The sequence below is a fragment of the Phaenicophaeus curvirostris genome, chromosome 5 (assembly GCF_032191515.1).
Source record: "Phaenicophaeus curvirostris isolate KB17595 chromosome 5, BPBGC_Pcur_1.0, whole genome shotgun sequence".
NCBI classification, from domain to species: Eukaryota; Metazoa; Chordata; class Aves; order Cuculiformes; family Cuculidae; genus Phaenicophaeus; species Phaenicophaeus curvirostris.
In genome coordinates this window covers 63,648,348-63,667,517 of record NC_091396.1, presented here as the reverse complement: position 1 = coordinate 63,667,517, position 19,170 = coordinate 63,648,348, and the positions used below count along the sequence as shown (strand labels likewise).

Sequence of the window (19,170 nt, the reverse complement as noted above, 5' to 3'; positions counted from 1 at the left end):
GAGGTATTTAAAGGATGGGTGGATGGGGTGCTGAGGGGCATGGTTTAGTGGTTGATAGGAATGGTTGGACTCAATGATCTGGGGAGTCTTTTCCACCCTGGTGATTCTGTGATTCAACTGCCTTTGAGAAAGAGAGAAAGTAACCAGTCAGGATGAAGTTCCCTTTAGTTTGTGTGGGAGAGTGCCTTCCTCCATTGGGCGCTACCTGCTGTTTTTACCTTGGACTCGTGGAAGTTTTCAGTAAGGGAGAGAGGAAGCACACTTCAAGAGCAGGCTTGCAGTGCCCACACAGCCAGTTGTTACGCATACCAAGGCCATTAGGTCTGTGGCACATGCTCTGACCCTCCTATCTGGCTACCTAACTGGCATCTTGCAAACTCAAACCTCACCTCCACTGCCTATGCTGGAGCGCTGCCCTCCATGCAGCACTGCAGCAGGACAGGCTTTTGCTCTGGATCCTGTTTGTTCTCCTGCTTGAAGCTGAGATTTTGAACTCTGCCTGGGTCTGCACCTGAGTATGGTGAGGCTTTTTGCCTCTCTGTTTGTACAAGTTGAGAATCCAGACAAATGTGATGCACAGTAGAAATGGCCATTGCAGCTTCAGAGCTGTTGCTGGTCCAGCTTGAGGCTCCTTCAGAGAAGGATTTCCTCACCACACTTAAATGGCCTCTTGCATCAAATCCCATGTTTTCAAAAGTGCCTGGAGTAAAACATGTATGTACCACAAGGCATCACTGTCAATCAGGTAAATAAAAGGCATGTTTATAATAAGTGGTCATCCTTACTAGACACCAATACCATTGAATCTGGTAGTTCACATTAGGAAATTAAACTAAACTACGAAAAACTACAAAAATCCTCTAAAACCGTCATTTGCATTACTGCCAGTTGATTAGAAACCTGCATTTAAGGATGAACATATCTTCTACTGTGAAATCCAAACCCATAAACCCCAAAAAGTTCATAAGAAAGCCAAAGAAGTCGTTGCTTCTGTTCTATCAATTCATGGATGCTTTTTGGGATATGGTGGTCTCTCTCATTTGCTGTTCCTTTCTGGCCTGTTTCTGCCCCTTCTCTAGTTCCTTTCTTTAGGAAAAAAAGGAATTAGGAAAAAAAAAACCCACTGAATGGGACAACTCTTCCCAAAGCCTGATGGTTTGGCTGTCTGCTCATTATACTTTTCCACAGTTTGCTTGCTTCTGTCAAAACTTTCAGCAGCTGCATTTTTTTTGCAGCTGCTGTTCTGACATAAGTGCATATCTGTATCTCTGCAATCATGGTTTGGTCTGCAGGACAAACTGCACTTGCAAACCGACAAGACCTTCCAGGTCCTACTCTAAATCTTACCCTGGGACTCTGAAAGAATTAGTGGGTTATAGGGTTAAAGAGTTACAGGGTTATTGCAGGCTGCTGGAGTATGTACAGACCTTGTGGGTACGATTTAAGTGCCAAGCTTTGAAGATTTGAATGTTCTTGCCTGTCTTGGATTGCTGGTCAAGACAGACACAGAGCAACTGCCCAGAGCAGTCTGGTGAATAGCTGAGAAACACAGGCTGTTGGGCGGGGGCATGCAGATCTTGGTTCCTTGAATGCATGAAGGTGATGCTGCAAAATATCCAGCAGGGTAATAATGAGAGTGACTTTGTTAGAAAGCTTTAGCCTTAATGGCGTTCCTCTGCCTTTGTGAAGGACTTCTTTTCTTTCTCTATAACTGGTATTAATTCTAGATAGAACTGCATGGCACGCAAAGGGATCTCTATATAGGTTTACCTTGCAGGTCAAGTGTAACTTTGTGCCACTTTACAATGAGGGAACATGTAATAAGATTCATCTGACCTTGAAATTCATTTCAGCCCAGTTCAAGTGCAGCTTGACTGGTTAAAATGTGTAGTGGCTAAAAGCTATAAATTGTGTAAAACACTGAGTTAATGAAACAAATGCAATATTTCCAGGTACACTTCTCCGATTGCTGCTTTGACTCTGATACTCCAGTGTTGTCCATTGTAATTTGATGGAACCAACTTGCACCTTGGACAAGGTCGTAGTTTGATGGGTGTCTTGCAAACATGATAAATGCAGCCTGGAGACGGGCTGTCCCAGACCCCGTGTGCTGGGAGTGCAGCTGGACTGATTCTGGTGGCTATTGCTTTGAAAAATTGGCTTGGGCAATTCCGAAGCACTTTGCCTCCAAAAATTTTGTAATCAGAGCATTACATGTTGTTTCATGGAGTTGTTACCAGGGCACTGATTCAGCTTTCCTGTCCCCTTGTGGTTGTGCATGATGCGACTGAGCGTGCTGCCGACTGGGATATTCCTTTTCTGTTAAAGAAGCATGAGTCATAGTCTTGTAGTTCAGGCTTGACTGAAAGCTACCACCTATAGTCATTAAGTGCAATAAGGACACAAATGTGTTTCTTCCACCTGAGCTAGAGCTCAAGCAGCTATCTGGTACGTGAAGGGAGCTCTTGGCTGCATGCTTTCCTTTCCTTTAAGAGCTGTATACCTGTACTGATATTCCTGCCACGTGCTGGAAACAGCGTACTTAGCACTTACCTTGTGCTTTGTGTGTTCAAAGCATTTTACCTGCACACAAGTGGATTTTATCTTTCTGGACTTTGGAATAGAAATAAAATGTGTACAGAAAAGTGAACACTTTTCAAAGCAAATGAACTAGAGTACCTTTAATAGGTTTTTTTGTGTAATAATACATGTACAAGATAGAACAGCACTTCAGGATAATAACTGAAAAAAACCTAATTGTTGTAGTGAAGATTTGATTCTTCTGAATTTGTATTTGTAAATCCTTTTTTCCATTTTTCTGCCTTTGCCAGGGGACAGGGGTTAGAGCAGAGCTGACTCTGGAAGTGACAAACTTAAGCTTTGCCCTTTTTCTTTTCCCTGTTCTGCAGAAGTAGCACAACTATAGGGACTTTATGCTGCTGGCACCGAAGTTTGGGCTCATCGCTAGATTGAACTTCAGCCTTCATTTACTGTAGGGTCCCTCTGATGATCATATTGGACCTTAACATATATTTTGAATCCCAGAAAACTTTAGAGAACTGGCAGCTGCAGAAATAACACATGGTTTGCAAGCCCTGAGCATTCACTCTGGAAGAAACTGAGAGCATTATACAGATGTCATTGTTTGCATGGGTCAGAAGGCAGATGTGCTCATGAAGTAGCTTGGAGGCTTTTGGGGAAAAAGATGTCCTGAACTGAAAGGGAAAATAAAAAGGCAAAGGTTTAATATGGAATTTGATAGTGAGGAGGTAGAGCGATGTATTATAATGAATTGACAGTTTTTTACTTGACTTTGAGAATTTAGAAACTCAAACCTATCTTTTCGGATGTCAGAATTGGACAGATTGTTTGTTAAAATAAATATTTTTTTCCTAAGTGAGATGGCATCAAAGTGATACCTGTTTTTTTTTTTTTTTTTTAAAAAAAAAGTGTTCAAATACCATTTTCCTGCAGAAGAGGGTTTTAACAGGTTTTGTTAATGCTGTTTTTACTAGGCTGTATCTAATGATTTTTTCAGGGGTTTTTTTGGTTTTTTTTTTTTTTTTGTATGAGAAGCTCCTGTGTTAACACATATCTTCAGGTCAATAGGATCTGTAATGTTTTATAGTCTCACTGCTAACATAGTTGTTAGAGGGGGTTTGAGAAGTGGGATTCATTTGGATAAAGGCATGTCTCCATGGCAGCCCAGGCTCTGTGACTCTCCCGTCCTGTGCTTCAGGGAGAGCTGTGAGCACTAAAAAGCAGTAGTTTGCATTTTTCTTGGCACTTCTGGATCTCAACTGATTTCCTTCAGGGTATTTAAGGAAGGAAATAGAAAAGTTGACACCGTCATTTTTCCTGGATGGCTCCAGTCCTTCACAAATGTTAATGCTGCCGGGGCAGCTCTTTCCCATGCAGCCTACAGGGAGGAAAAGGTTGATCCAGCTAGATTTCCACAGCTGGGAATCGTTTTTAAAACTTTCTCTTAATTTTTTTTGTACAAAAAGATAGCACGATCTCTGCGTGTTTGGTTGGTTTTAATATGTTATAGTTCATTTCAAAATTAAATACATTCTTAAAGGAAAGTGCTGAATGGAGCTAAAATAGACAAGAAGTCCGCATTATTTCTGGCAGAAAAGCAGCAAATTTTCTTACTGACATAAAGAATATTGTGCAAAGATCAGCTTTGTGATATCTAACAAATGACAAACAAAATAAAATCATCCTTACATAGGGTGTGTTTAGTCATACAGAAAATTGACCTTGTATTGCACAGCGGGACAAGAAAGCATATACTGATTTTGAATACTCAGATATTCAAATGATAGAAACATTCAAAAAGGGATTGATGAGGCCATGATAATTATATTTATTTGTAAGTTATATTTATTTGTTATGTTAATCAGCCTCCTGATTCAAGGCAGGTGGAACCAGGCATCTGGGCCAATAGCCTCACAAACCTTTTTATCTATTGTCTGTAAAGTAGAAAAGTGCATTTCTTCATTATTTTTTGCTTGGAAATGTAACCTTGCTTGGCCCACAGTCTGAGACTGTTGGCGTGCACCAACTCTGTATCTGGCTGTCCACCATGACTACATCACTTACCCTATAAAAATGCCCTATAAAAATGATTTTATGATGTTGGTCTCAGCATCCCTCCCAATGACAAGACTATATTTTATCTGGTCCAGAGCAGATTCAGTTCAGACCAAGCAATTGCAGAACATATTTCTGCCTGCCTGCAAAGGATATGTAGACATACCATATGTATATTTATCTAACTATTTGGAATGGGGACTCTGATATGGCCCATTTATGATAGGTGTTTCAGGCAGGGTTAAATCATGCTCTGGAGGTGCCAGTCTCTCATCAGTTGCTCTAGAGTAATGGCTTTAGATTAGACACTTGATTTGTAGACCGCTAGAGGGTAAATTAAGTGAATCCAATCCATAATTCAAGCTTTAATTTGTATAAAAAGATGGCTCTGAAAGGGGCTACTTATCGTCTTTCCAGCACAGAGGCACTTCCATGCAGATGACTAAGAGTACAGCAAACATAGAAATGTCTCAGCAGCATGCAGCCAGAAACAAAGTGTTCAGCTTCTAAACTGTGACCGAGAGCTCCATAAAGACTCAGATAATCAGTTCTTGGCCTGTGGTGATCGGATTTATAACTTCTTACCCTAATTCCATGACAGGGTCATCCAGGGACTTCCATTTTCACAGGTATATAGCAGTTGAGATACTCTTCATCACAATCCGTAATGCCAAGTCACAGAGGGGAATCACCAATCAGTTTTTGGACAGTGAAAGACTGCCACCTGTTTGGGATCTTTGACTACTCCAGGGTATTGAGGATGGGATAAGTTTTACCGCTGAGCTGTGTCATGCAGTGGAAAGAGGCCAAGGCTTGGAAATGTCCAAAAATGTGAAGAATTGTAGTAAAGAGCTTGTAGTAAATTGTAGTAAAGATCACCAACTATCAGGTGATTGCCCCGGCCACAGCAAAGAACTGTCTCTCTTGCTCTGCAGTGGGAGAAAAGAGGGGAGTGGGAGAAGAAAGGACGGTAAGAATGATGCCCAAAAATGGTGGCAATATTCCACTGAAGTCAATACTTATTAATCTCTGCATAGTGGCTGTTTTTGCCTTCATAATCAGCAGACTTCCCTTTTCTTCAAGTGTTATTTAAGGATAAGGCTGGCAAACCTTTCTGGGGTGACAGCTGAGGAGTAGGGAAGGGTTATAAGAGGATATTCAAGCACTGATGCCCTTAGGGGAAAATGTGGGCTTCAGGAGAGCCAAAGCTCCCTCAGCGTGCCAAAGAGCTGTCAGAAGAAGTCATGTAGTATCCAAATTGTGCAGCATCAGTGTAGGGACTCTAGTGTTGAAAGTGTCCCTGCTTTGAGCAGAGCAAGGGTTGGACCAAATGATTTCCAAAAGGTCCCATCCAAGCTATGTTGTTTGATCATTCAATGATTCTGTAAATTTTAAAAGCACAAATACAGAGGAGTTAAAATTTGAAGGTTCTTAGTTATGTTCCATTATTTTCTGGTTTTCAACTTATATACTGTTGAATGTGGTGCCAATTTTCAAGATAATGAATGTTTCTAAGAGATGATACTCATCAAGCACATACCAGAGAAATTTGGCATATTCTGAAACTACAGCACATGAATAAATTACCCCTTTCACTGAGCATCAGCTAATATCTACACTTGATGCCAAACACTGAGAACAATGCCTCAGTGACTATACAGTTTCTGGAAGCAGCGAGCTAATAAGGATACACCAGCAACAACCCCTCCCTCTTCCAATCTCTTCTCCAGCCCAGTGAAAGGTGATAATGGTGTCTGAAAATGCCGTCCAAAAATCAATACAATTTGAGCTGGTTTTCAGTGTTGCACTGGCAGATGTGCACATCCAAGGCTATAGGACATGTGTGAAGGGCAGTGGCAAGTAGGTTTCTTGTTCATGGCTGGAGCTGGAGGTGATTCTCTCCTCTCTGGATTCAGCCTATTTCTGTCTGTCAGTGTGTGGAAACCACAGCTGAAAAGGCCTTTGCTTGTCCAAAGGGTCTGGGTAAGCCCACGAGGTCCTTGCACATCCCTAGAGTCTGCCCCAGTCCCACTCCCAGGCTTATGATCTGCTTTTCTAGGCACATTCCAAGGCTTACACCTAGCATTCTTAGATTTAATTGAAAAGCTAATTTTTCCAGAATCTATAACCTCTTCCTTATCCATGATGCCTCACAGATTTACTCAAAAAATCCTTTCCCATCTGTGGCTTAGCAGCAATTCTACAAATTAAACAGGAAGAACAGGCAAAGCCTTTTGCCATATTCAGTACATTATTTTATTAAACAAACCTTCTTTTTCATTGTACAATCTTGAACAGTATGGTGTTCCGTTGCAGAGGCTGGAGTTTTTGTGTGTTTTAATGAGCCAGCTTGAGAAGGGAAACTAAAATGAGACACTAGCTTCAGACTCTAGTCCAGCATCTGACATGTGCAACCGTTTCCTCTGGTTTTCTCCTCCGATTACACCTTTGGTGACTTCCATCATCAGTGGCACTTTGAACTGATGCCATGAAGTGCTAGTAAAGGTCTTCTAAGTCTTCTTCCTTCCTTGGGCAGACCCTGGGGCTCTGCTCAACATTTCCATGTGTGCTATGTCAGGACATGCAGACACTTTCCTGTCCTGGGCTTGGCTTCAGAACAGTTTCCTGAGTTGTTGCACACCTCTTTTCTCTGTCTCCATTTTGCTTTCCTAGAAAAAAACCCCTTTTGTGCTGGTGTCCACCTCCTCCAGCGGGTGGGACAGGAGAGGACAGGCATCACTCATTGCAAGCAGGCAAGGAGTGGTACCGTACATTGTGCTTTCTGGCTGGACATTTGGGAATCCAGTTGCATCCAGGGCTGCTGCCAGGACAATTAGTCAGAGTTCACAGTTCAGTTTGTAAATTGGGTGTCTCACCCGAGCTCTCATGGAAAAAGAATTTTTTTTTCTCAAGCAAATCAAAATTTCTGCTCTGCTTCTAATTAGTCCTCTGTTGTCCCTGCAGGATTAATTACTGCCTTCTTCCCTTGTATCATCAAATGCTGTTTGGCAACAGCTTCTTTTTATTTATTTATTTATTTTTTTATTTTAGGTATAATTAGGAGTCCTGACATTACAAACAAGCTCAGTCAGGCGGTATTTAAAAATTGCAGAGCTGAAATGTCACCTTAACTAGTTGTTTAAACCTAGCTTTTGAGTACCAACAACTCCATCACACTTGCTGCATGTTCAGAGCTCGTTGCTTTGGGGTCATCAGAACATCAGTCTGAATGTCCTCCTCCTGAAACCAGTAACAGAAGGGTTTTTGTTCTCCAGGGTCCTCCCATGATGTGATTCTTAGAAAATGACTGTGGATGCAGGGATGCAGCGGCACCTCCCAACTCTTCCTACTGCCTGTTGATGCTCTGTAGATTCCCGGGCACATTATTTTTACTTAAAGGAAGGGCTGAGTGCCACAAACTGCATAATTCTATCAAGTGGTAAAGGCAATTTATCGAATGGGAGAGGCAATAGCTAGCAATAAGGCAGGATTTGGGTTTTTAAAATCTGCCTTGTGGGAATTGGGCAAGCTACCAGAAAGACAATAAAGGATTTATCTGGCAATGTGTGCCAAAGGAATGCTAAACATGTGAGCAGCAGAATTTATTGATACCAGCTAAAAAGCTCATTATCATTAAAGTGCAAAGCAACTGTGTAAATGTACCTTTCAGCTGTCCCAGTAAAACCTGTGTACTCAGACAAGGGGAGTAAAGGCTTTTATTTCTGTGGAGTGGAGAACAGGCTAATCAGCTTTCCCAGAAAACTTGCACACACAAGATCTTTTCTTAAATGTAATAGTTATGAATATTTTACCACCATGGACATGTTTCACAATGAATCTCAGTGTATTTCTCCTGCCACTTGTTTCACAGTGATTCAGAGATGGTTCTAAAGCTGATGTTGCAGTATTTCTCATAAGACAGGTTTGCTCCCTTCCTTGCTTGCCACTGATTGTCAATTATTTGCCCTTTAAGAAATCTACAGTCCGGTAAGGGACATGAGACACCACAACATACCTGCAGCTTGCGGATATGCAGTGGAAATAAAGGTTCATCATATTTTTTTTTGTGAAAAACATCCCAGCAGTAAAATTACACTTGCTAACTCTCTAAAGCTCCAATGCCTTATCAACATTGTTTATGTAACAAAATCTCATTAGTGCTGCAAACTGCTGTCACATGAATTAAGACATGAAATGCTTCATGAACTTTACATGCCTATTTACTGTAATTATGCATATACCGCCTGGCTGGGTCTTTTACGTGCAGGTGTAGCTGCTTATCTTGTGTTATTTTCTGCATGTTTTGAAAGCTATGTAATATTTTCTGTGATGAAAAGCAGTTTTTTCCCTTCTATATTTGTTTATCTTTCTTCTCTTTCCCTCCCCTCCCCATCCCTTTCCTTTCTCCCTCTCCTTCCATTTCTCTTCTTCCTTCCCTTTCCCCTCTCCCCCCTTCCATTTCCCCTTCCCTTCCCTTCCCTTCCCTTCCCTTCCCTTCCCTTCCCTTCCCTTCCCTTCCCTTCCCTTCCCTTCCCTTCCCTTCCCTTCCCTTCCCTTCCCTTCCCTTCCCTTCCCTTCCCTTCCCTTCCCTTCCCTTCCCTTCCCTTCCCTTCCCTTCCCTTCCCTTCCCTTCCCTTCCCTTCCCTTCCCTTCCCTTCCCTTCCCTTCCCTTCCCTTCCCTTCCCTTCCCTTCCCTTCCCTTCCCTTCCCTTCCCTTCCCTTCCCTTCCCTTCCCTTCCCTTCCCTTCCCTTCCCTTCCCTTCCCTTCCCTTCCCTTCCCTTCCCTTCCCTTCCCTTCCCTTCCCTTCCCTTCCCTTCCCTTCCCTTCCCTTCCCTTCCCTTCCCTTCCCTTCCCCACTTCCATTCTCCTTCCCCTTTCCTTTCCCTCCCCACTTCCATTCTCCTTCCCCTTTCCTTTCCCTTTCCCTTTCCTTTCCCTTTCCCTTTCTTCCTTGACTTCTTTTTTTCTTGCCCAGATTATTAGGCTAGCAACTTACAGAAGTGGGAAGATTGATTAAGTAATGTTGCATCAGCAGATTTAATGAGATAATGATCTGCTTTGCTATTTGTGTTCAGAAGAAATAATGTGCTAATAGGAATTGTGGTTAAGGCTGATTTGTTAATGTCCTGGTTAAATACCAGCCAGTGACCGAGTGGTTCAGTAAAGTCTCCCAGCAGGTCTTCTAAATTGTGTTCTTTGTTTTGAAGGTAAATGTTTTCAGACTGGGTAAATGTTCTTATTAACGCCAGTGAAAGTCTTTCCATTAATTTCTATACTCTAACTCAGTTCTTGCACAGGGACCAGGGCAGTGAATTCCATTGTGGACTGAACCTTCTCAAAACCAAGAGCTGCGGATACTAGAATTTTAATTTCAGGCTCTTGTCTAATGTAAATGGGTCCGAGATTTCATGCCCTGCAAAACACTGCATGCCAAATGCAGGCAGAAATGTAGAGGTTGTGTTTGAAAATTGGGACAGCAAGATAAATTGTGAGAAGAATCAGCTGAACTGATCAGGGAAAGGGCACTTTTAAATTAATACATATTTGAATCTAATTTACTTATTCTTGGTGCCTGAACTGTCAGTAATTTCCATCAAAAGTAACTGTTCTAAATTCATGACTGTCTAGAATATCCTTGTACAAGCCAGATATGTACATAAGCTGTGCAAACTCTCTCTGGGGAGAAGCACAGGTAAAAATAAAGTTATTATTGCTACCACAAAGAGAGGCAATGACAAAGACAAGAGATTATGCCTCAGGTACTATGAGATTCTAAATTCTTCTCTGCCATCCGTGTATCCAAGCACTGCTGATTCAGATATGGGCTAATGTGCTCAATTTTTGAGTCCTAGATGTGTTTCTTCATGTCCATGCACACCAGGAGCAGAGCAGGTCATCACACGGAGAAGGAGTAGCTTGTGTAGGACTTCATGAAGTGCAGCCCCTACCCCAGAACAGGTTTTGAAGAGTGAAGTCCTGGCTCCTTGAAGCCATGGGATTTTTGGTATGAGTTTTAGGACTCCTCCTCTGTCTCCCTCACCCCTTGGAAATGCTCATTGGTTCCCACTCATGTTTAGGCTACTAATCAACCTAGGCTCTTAAAGGAAGAAAAATCTGGGGAATATAGGAGAAAAGGGGTATGAGAGGTAGGCATGATCTTGCATTTGTCTCTGACAAACCTCAGCTCCCCAGCTGCTGAAGTATCCTCATTACAGCATGCTCATGTTATTCTCACAACTAATGGCAGGCAGAAATTTTTCTAAACGAATCGCTGTCATCACAGAGGACCTCATTACAGTCAAAGTGTTGTACTATTTTTCTAGCTTGTTTCCCTAGGCTTCTCCCTCTCCTCCCAAATAAAACTGAAAACTAAACTGAGCCAGAAGCTGCTATACAAACCTGCACAGAGAGAAGCTGAACCTAAATATCTACCCGAGCCTGCCCTCACGAGGTACCCACATGGTCTGTGCCGATCACCCAACCTAGGCATAACCTGCCTTTGCTTTTGTTTTCTCTGCTGAGATGCAATATGCATTTTTGTTTTTTCTTTCCCTGGGAGCAGGCAGCCTTGTATTGCAGCCCAGCACTCACTGACCCGTACCTGTGCTGCAACATCTCGCTCTGCACCCCAGAGCACCCAGCAGAGACAATCCTGCAGTGCTAATCCCTGGGTTGTGGGAATCGTTCCACTAACATTAACTGGACTTTATTTCCGAGCAAAGCATAAGGGGCTTTAAAGCCCCCTTTTTTAACCCTGAAGTCCTTAGTTTTTATTTCAAATTCCAAGGTGTCCCATTAGCTGAAAAATCACCAGCTGGTATAATCACATTTGTGCAAGTCTCACATAGAAGTTGAACAAAATGAATGCCTGTAAAAACTCATATTGGAAAAACTGATCTACAGAGTAACTGCAGCTTTTGAATGTACGGGATTCACAGGCACTGGACTGTGGAGAAGAAAAATATTTTGGGAAAACTCTTTTTTTGCAAGGGAGAAATTGGGGGAAAGGGTTATTGCTTGGATAATGTTTCTTTTGTTACTACTTGCTGCTCTTTGTACACTAGCCAATGCAAATGGCATTCATGTTACTGATATTTTTGAACAGCCCAGCTATCTTTTTTGCTGTTGTTAATATACTGAGGATTTGGGGGGATTTTAAATGCCTCTGCCTTTCAGGATTATTTCTACAAAAGCAATTGAGAACTGTATTGTGACAGCAAGAAGCTTATAAAAACCTAGAGAAAAAAAAAAACAAAGCATTTGAGACTGAACAGCTGTAGAAGGAATGCACCTCTGCTACCATATCTGAAATCTACAAAGTGATCATGAATTGCACCAAGGAAGGTCCATCTTTCTACTGAAAATCACTCATCGGTTTGTACAGAGTTGATGCTCCTTTGACCGCTCACGTCACTGCTGAGTGGTATGTGTGGGAAGACGTTGGTTAAACGTGACTACATTGTCGCTTTTGGACGTTTCCATGTCTGGTCAATTGAAACTGGTTGATCTGTAGCAAGCTTCTTGTTGCACTTTTCTGTTTGCTAATAATTCAACAACAAGGAAAATGTGGGTCACTTTAAAGCATTGGCAGACAACTGTTTCTAACCCAAAGGTTTATGGGTTTTAGCACAATGAACTGTACTTCTTCAGGGAGGATCAATGTTGATTTTTTTTTTCCACACGTCTTTATTTACATGTGGCTATATTTTCATTGATACAGAATAAAAAGTGCATTTTATTGACCTTGGGTTCTTGTGGTTACTTCTCTGGAGCTCTGGCAGCATAAAAGTCATAGCTCCTCTTTTCCTGGCCAAAGCAGTAACAAAATTTATTGAGATTAATGAGCAAAACATAGTCTTATTTTTAGGAGGCTCAGGGATGAGGGAGACACATAAAACTATTGCTAGAATAGAGCTTTTATACAGAACAAGAGGGTCAGTGCCTGGCCTTCCTCCTCTCTAGCCTGAAGACAATAGGAAATAAATCAAGCTGAGCTGGGCACAAAACTTTTATAGCATTTAATTCCCTCCCCCAAGAGAATCAGGGTGAGAAGAGAATACTTCATTCAAAGCTTATATTTATTTATAACCTTTTGTTTATAAAATATTCAATTTTATTTGGTACTAATGCATAACTTTGCATTGAAACAATTCCATACATCAACTGCATTCCAAATGAAAAATAAAGATTGTGAGGGTGGGGTAGAGGCAGAAGCCTTTCACTTGGAAATAGCAAGTTCCAATAATTTCTAAGACTTTTCATCCCTTTACTTCTTATGTCATTGCTGTTGTCACAAGTGGCATTCCCCAAAGAATCACCTGTGCCAAGGTACCAGTGACATTCCTGACACGTGTATGGAGAACATTGCTGATGTTTGTTGAAACCACAGTTGCTCTGACACTCCTTCAGCTCAGAAACCAAAGCACATGAAAATTGGTAGAGTTCTTCCTATGCCCTGGCAAGTGGCTTTGGTCCAGATCCTACAGGATTTGTCCCAGCCAGGGATGATACCAGGGGGTGGAGGGGTAATTACGCCTGTGACACACAGAGTGGAACTAATTCAGTTTGAGGGTAAAGCATCCAAATATAGCTGTCAATACATAGGTGTTGCTGCCTGTAGGAACAGGTTCTCTAGAGAGGAAACACTTTCTACTAATGGTGAAAAGCATCCATTACTGACCTTATCTTTTTTTGACTTGCTGAGCACTTGCTCTCAGCATCCTCAGCTGTGGGGAGGAGATTCTGGGCACAGGAGGGAGCTTAAATCTTTCATGGCAGGCACTGGCAGAACAGGCCCTATTTTACACCACTGAAAACCCAGTAGCAGAGACCATTCCTGCTGCTTGTCTTTTGTAATTAGGGTTGGCTTTTAGCAGATAGGAAGCTGGCAGTGTCAGCACAGCAGCTTTTCCCCAGTGGACGTTTGGGACTGTGTCAAGGCTGTGCATCCGCGTCCTGGGAGTCACACTGGCAAGGTAGCTGCCAGGCATGATGGAGAGAATCTGAAGGGTGAAGCGAGAGTGGATTCATTTTCAGGAAATAATTTGTTAAAGGCTGACAGTACTGTTTTGTGCATTTGTGGAGCTACACCTGAGCAAGCTGGCATCTTCTGTTATTATCTATGTGACTGGTCCTCACCAGCATGCCAGACTCCTTCTACCCCCTCAGGCAGGGTTTGACTTGTATCCCTACAAGGGGCAAGGGTGCCAGCTGAGATGTGGGATCAGCCTAAGATTGCTGGAGCCCTGGGCGAGTCAAAGCGCCCATTTCATTTTGCAGGTTGTTTTACCTGTGGATGTTTCCTCCACCTAAACAAGCTCTGAAAGTGAGAGAATCGTGTTACTATATATGCACTTCTCATTCCCTTTATGAAAGCACCATCGAACACACCGGACTGAGGTTTATTCTCCAGGGCTAACTCTCCCACTGATTTAGGATCCAACTATAAACAATGTATATAAGCTAACATGGGCCAGGAGCACAGGGCAAAGACAGAGGCTTTGTTCAGATCAGCTCCTTCCTCACATCAGTGCATCCTTGCCAGGGAACTTCTTACAAAACACTTTTTCCTAGTTGTGCACAGCGATGTTATTTGGCAGGAATGAGGCTATGAGGCAGGAATGATCTTCTTATACCTCTGGTTAGGCAAAGTGATGAAGAAAGTGTGAGCAAGTTCCTTAATGCTGGAAATGCTTTGGTGGTTAACTTTGCTGCTTGCAGCTGCTCACTTCAGAACAGAAATTGGTCCAGACATTCATTGAAACATACCTGAACTTTTAAAGAAAATGGATCGAGAGAGATATACCATTAATGTCAGCTATTTAGGGGAGCACCTTGACCACCTCTCTCTCCTGGTCAATCTTTTCCATCTAGACAGGTCTGCCTGAGTGTGGTTTCTTGCTCACTTACCTTCAGACATGAAGCAGACTGGTCCAGCAAGCCTGAGGATGGAGTGCTTGAAGTGTTTGGGCAGCATGGTGCTGGTACTTAAAAGTTATACTGAGCTCACATGCAGCAGGTCTCTGCAAACACCTTTGTGGCAACAGTGCTCAATGCTTTTGACTTCTAGCAGCAGCAGCTGCTCAGCAGTCACTGCCATAACTTCTCAGAGCTGCCTTTCTGCCCTTGGTTAAATAGAAAGACGGAGAAAACATGTCCTGATTACTTAGCTCAGATGTGGGAAGTAGAGTTTTGCCTTGCAAGCCATTTGTCAATGGCTCCTTCCTTTCATAACCACTTCTCTTCAAAGGTTACCAAACAAATAAATGCAAATATATGGTGTATTTACAGAATTAGGTAAAAATACATACCGTATAAAGAAGTGGTAAATATAGACACTGGCAAAGTATTCACTTTAATTTATCTGTCATCAAAAATGGGCATGCAATGCATCAAAACTTTGCTGAGGTTCACCAAGAGAGAAACAGAATCTGAACAACTACTCTCCTATTCTACTCCTTATGGGCTACGTTCATTTCATGTAAAATTTAGGCATCTAATTGAGATTGCTGAACTTGAACCTGATCCTGCTGAAGATCGTTCATGACAAGCAAGACACAGGGCACTTCCACTTCACTGAAACCCTCCAGATGAGTTTATCTATTGCATTAGCCCATGGGGGGACTAAGGTGTAAAGACCTTTGTGTCATCAGTGCCTTTGGCTGATAGTTAGTTGTATTGTACAAATGCAACAGAAATATTGACGTCTCTTCCTTTGCAAATATACGCCCTGCAGGTGAAGTACTGTACTTAGTCATCACACAATTCTTCAAGAGCAACATATGCCATCAAGATCATTCATGCTGAAGAGCCATCTCAAAAAGAAGAAATTTCTTTTTAGAGGGGCTGTTCACCTTCCTGTGAACATGTTATGAGGTTCTGACTAGATGATTAATTTAAATTAGTTTATGATGGGAAATTTTGGTTCACTGGTAGTATCTATTATTCTTCTTTGTGTGCAGAATGTGTAGTTCAGTAGGAGTGAAGGAAGCATCTGTCAAGAAAGGACATATGGATTTTTTTATTGCTGAACAAGAAGGCAAAAATGGAGCTATACTGTGAAAAAAAGGGATCTTCTGCCCAGGCTTTTTATAAACACAGCTGCAGAGGAAAGCCAGAGGGCTGGTCTTCCCCTGCAAAAAAGAAGCATCTCTGCTAAGTTCCCAATAACTAAAGAAGCTAGAAAGCACAAATTTGTGTGATGGCTTGTGTCTTCACAAGGTCCCCAGCTCAGGTCTGTCAGGCACTGCACCCATTGCTGCTGGTTGTCTCTTCATTTCACTCTGTTCCTGCAAGTCAAGTCACTTGCTCCTGCTCAGCTCTCACAGACTTCGCTACCTTTGAAGATCTCCCACCACCATCAGCAGTGCCTGTCACTCCCACAGCAGCCAAGAAAGGGAGACAGACTGCTGACAACCCATTTACTCCTTATTCATGGCACAGTTTTAAAGCTAGCCTGTGATTCTGCATGGGAGAGATAGATGTTTTAACAGAGATTCCAACCTGTGTTTTCTCCTCAAGTCTGGCTGCATCCCTTCTGATTTTAAGAGATGCTGAAGCAAGGATGAGAGTACTGGAAAACAGAAGAGGGAGCCTGACATTAGCCCAGTGCTGTGCTGGCCCACTACTTTTAAAGATGCCAAAATATCATGGGTGTTTTGGGAAATTCCAGACTTATACGGTATGAAGGGTTTGCTTCTCATTAGACCAGCACAACTTAAAATAATATTTTTAAAGAGACTCTCACTGAGAGAGGTTAGAAGGTAAAACATTTGGGTGAGGTTAAATGTTGTAGCAAAAGAGCTGAATCTCTATTTCTGTATCTGTACCTTGTCCTATTTGCATGACGAAGAGCACAGCTACATCAGCTGGAAACTGGCCACTGAGGGTTTGAGGTGACCTTCCTGAAAAACAGTGAAGTATCCCATCCCAGAGGTTCTTCCTGGCTTTGCAAACACTGCTGCCAGGATTAGTGCTACTCAACACCTCTTTTAACAAACAGGAGGAAGGTCTTCTGAGTATGCTTGTGCCTTACACAAATGGTAATAAATGAGGAGTGAGGAGGAACGACGATGGGCCAGGAGCACAGGGCACAGGTGAAGGACTCACGGCCAGCTAAGTGCTCATGACTTGCAATGGTACCGACAGTGAAGAGCTCTCAAGGGCGAGGGCAGGCAGCACATCACAAAGCACTTTTAAAACATCACTGGAACAAAGGTGGGAGTGTGCACTGTCAGGAACTGTCCTTGATTGGCAAGAAGATGGACCGACTGATTTAATAAACCTTTTCCATCTCTCTCCTGTGTAATTCAGTGACATTTTTCTCCAGGAAAGCAACATACTTCCCAATTAATCTGATTGCAGTGAAGTGGGCTGTTGTCAGCCCCTGGAGAGTGCAGGGCTTCACTGACACAGGCAGAGGAGTGTGGTTGTTCATCTCAGCTGAGGAGAGCACTGCCCCCATGGTGCGGGGCAGTGGATGACCCTCCATGAGGCTGCTGAGTCCGTTTACTAATAATTAACAGGGACGTAAGGAAAGGCTGGATAGAATCAATTTATTGCCTGATAGTTAAATAAAGCACAGGCAAGGAAATAAATGAGGTGAGAAATAGATGGATTAAAGAGTCCTGCCATCTACTTATATACAGGCATTAGGACAATCAGTGAGATAGGCACAACTCAAAGAATAGCACATTGGTATGTGGAATCTAAGACTATGCAACGGACACTATTCAACATGAGAGCAGAATTTGGATGTATTTAGCTGTTTTTCATGTACACATGTTGTAACACACAAAAACACCCCAGCTTCACTGTGCCACAATGTGGCAGTACCCTGCAGCAGAGGTAGAAGGTCCCAGTGGGCCCAGCTGTGGGGAGATGGATAGATAAGACCTGCCCACTGCCGTCGTGTTTATTTCAGCCACCAGTGCTGAGAAGAGCCTGGTCACTGAGGTGGTATGGGCTAGGTGGCATGGACTTGGGAAAGCACGCCTCTCTCTCAACAGGCAGCAAGAGAAAAGGCAAATTTGTCATCATGCAGCACATGAATAAAAACAAGTCATAGTCAGGTATTCAAAATAGTTACAAGATTTTCTATTTGTTGAGATAGAAAGAAAGGAGGAAAAAGGATTGGAGAAGTATAATTCTATCCCCAATGTTCTTACTCTCCAGTTTCTTGCAGCCTTCCTTTCAGATGCTATGAATTATTTGTTTCTGTTGGGAATGTAAAATTTTTTGCTAGAAATAATTTTCCTCTGATACAGGAGGGTGTAGAATTATATCCTTGGTTTCCTGGGTGGGGGAAGGTCAAAATGTCTGGGAATATAAACAGCTTTTCAGAAGTAGCTCAGCGTGTTGTGGTTTTCTAAACTTTCTCAGAGGGGTTCTGCTTCATGCTTGGGACAATAAACTTCCTTCTCCAGCAGCAGTTTTTGTATAGGAAAAGCACAGCATCAATGGATGCAAGCAGACCCTTCGAATCCCATTCAAAGAAGATGCAGTTTACAATCTGATAACATAAATCTTATTATCCATCTAAAAATGCCCCCATCCTTCTTATCTGCTATTTACTTTATGAAGCAGGGCCAGGAGCTGCAGAGATTTCCTCCAACCAACACATCACCCACCTGTTCTCCTTCTTTCTAAAGATTAAAAAATCCTACCTCAGTCTCCCACAGTGTAATTTTTAAATTGTGTATGTAATCAGCTTTTCTTAGGGAAAAATGAAAAGTGCCAGACAATAGCTTCCAAGACATGTGCAGATTTCTACATCCCTGTAAGAGATAAGGCTTGGCTCAACACAGACCCATTCCTAATAAACCTACAGCTTCAAAAGATTGGGAAACTACATCCTGAGAGCATATGATGGTGTAATGACTTCACAAAAGACTCAGATCTCCTCCAGTAATGTGATGTTTCTTTTGCTTTCCTTTCCCCTTTCCCTTTTCCTTTCCCTCCTTTTCCCTTTTTCTCTTTCCCAATTTTTCCTTTTCCTTTGCTCTTTTTTCAATCTTTTTCTCTCCCAATCCATCCCCCCCCTCCCCATTTCCTTTTCTTCACCTTTTTTTGAAATCTATCAAGAAATGCAGCCTTTTGTTCTCACTTGTTTGACCTGCAGTTTGGAAGTTGGATTTTTATCTTGGCCTGCTGATTTTCTAACTGTTGCAGGGAAAGGAAGGCAAAAAAAAAAACCATGGGGATTCAAAGTCATCAATTATGACAGCAAATGTACTCCAGCGATCTAGCACACTCTATATTTCCAGATAAGCTTGCTGGAAATAACGGCAACTAAAGAAAACAAACAAATAAAAAACCCCAACCTGTTTGAACTTGACTAGAGTAACCCTTTGCCATATGATATTTGCTAATGAACTGCATGCAGGGAAAAATGTGCAAGAATCCTTTCTGTGGCTTTTTGGGGAGGATGATGGATTATTGTCAAGTAATGTAATAAGCAAGTCTGAAAATGGGTTGTAGTGGGTGGTTGCTTACCCCCTCCCTCCCTGTTTCCCTGCTAAATCATGACATAAATGTTTTCCTCAGCAGATGCAGACGCACATCATTTCTTTCGG

At 42.3% G+C, this 19,170-nt stretch overlaps 1 long non-coding RNA gene across 1 annotated transcript in view; it reads right to left on the bottom strand.

Moving 5' to 3' along the window:
* Positions 1-19,170, bottom strand: part of LOC138720589 (uncharacterized) — a 230,367-nt gene that overhangs the window by 12,446 nt on the left and 198,751 nt on the right. The gene's annotated exons all lie outside the window — the stretch shown is intronic.